Consider the following 1,382-nt stretch of genomic DNA (forward strand, 5'->3'; position numbering starts at 1 on the left):
ACTCACTTTGTAGACCAGGCTGGCCTCGAACTCAGAAATCCGCCTGCCTCTGCCTCCCGAGTGCTGGGATTAAAGGCGTGCGCCACCACGCCCGGCCGTGTGTGTTAATTTCATATGCTGACACATTGCAAATCATCTGGAGGAATCTTCTAGTGGAGTCTTTAAGGACTTTTACATATAAAGTCACATCATCTTCAAACAAAGATATTTTGACTTTTTCCTTTCCTATTTTTACCATTTATTTCTTTTTCCTGTCCTTTTGCTCTAGCTAGATTTCAAGTGTGGTGGCTAGAGAATCACTGGTAGGAAGCTGTCAAGAACCAGGTGAGTCTTAAAGAACTGGAATAAGCCATGATATGAACACTTCAACATGTGTGCTGCCTAGAGTCTCTTCAGAATTTTCATGTCAACCATTATCTTCTGAATTGTACTTAGTATTTTCATTCTCTGTATTATTGCATCTATTTTCATATGTTGTGTTTCTCATTAAAGCATACAGGGTTTTATAACATTTTTCAGTTTCTCATTTGTTGGTTTGAAGGAAAAACATCCCCTGTAAGCTCAGATAATAGATACTTGTCTCTATTTGGTGGCACTGTTTCGGATGTAGAGTAGCCTTGCAGGAGGAAGTATATCACCAGTTGTTGATTTGCAAATTTATGGCCAAATCCCACTTTAAGTTCAGTTTCTCTGCTTTGTGTTTGTGGTAGGGTAGGGTATGTTGATTCAGGATTGATAGTCTGAAGAACATTAGTGTCCTCTGGACACAGGATTGTCCTTTGTGTGGGACCTAGTTCTGATAGGAAAAGGCCAAGAAAACAGTGACTCAGAATGTGAGACCCCTCCAATAGAGGTAATTCAGAATTTGGACCTTGGATTGATGAATTTGTATTGAAAAGCACATATCAACATCCTGAAAAGGCCCCTTCCCAACAAAGGAGTTAGAGATGATGGAGAGATTGAGGGAGGTAGGAGTCAAGGATGTGGAAAGAGGTTGCCCAGAGCAAGCAGTAAGTTCTGTTTACCTATAAAGCACACTGGAGCACAACATGACAAAAGCTGGAAACATGATTAATAACTTCTCTAAATGTACAGATATGCATAATGAGGCAAAAGAGACATGCAGTAATTCACCTAGCAATACCAATTTTTTTATACTTTTTCCAATTTTTTATTAGGTATTTTCTTCATTTACATTTCAAATGTTATCCCAAAAGTCCCCTATACCCTCTCCCCACCTTGTTCCCATACCCACCCACTCCCACTTCTTGGCCCTGGCATTCCCCTGTACTGGGGCATATAAAGTTGGCAAGACCAAGGGGCCTCTCTTGCCCATGATGGCCAACTAGGCTATTTTCTGCTACATATGCAACTAGAGACAC

The sequence above is a fragment of the Mus caroli genome, chromosome 7 (genome assembly GCF_900094665.2).
Source record: "Mus caroli chromosome 7, CAROLI_EIJ_v1.1, whole genome shotgun sequence".
Classification (NCBI taxonomy): Eukaryota; Metazoa; Chordata; class Mammalia; order Rodentia; family Muridae; genus Mus; species Mus caroli.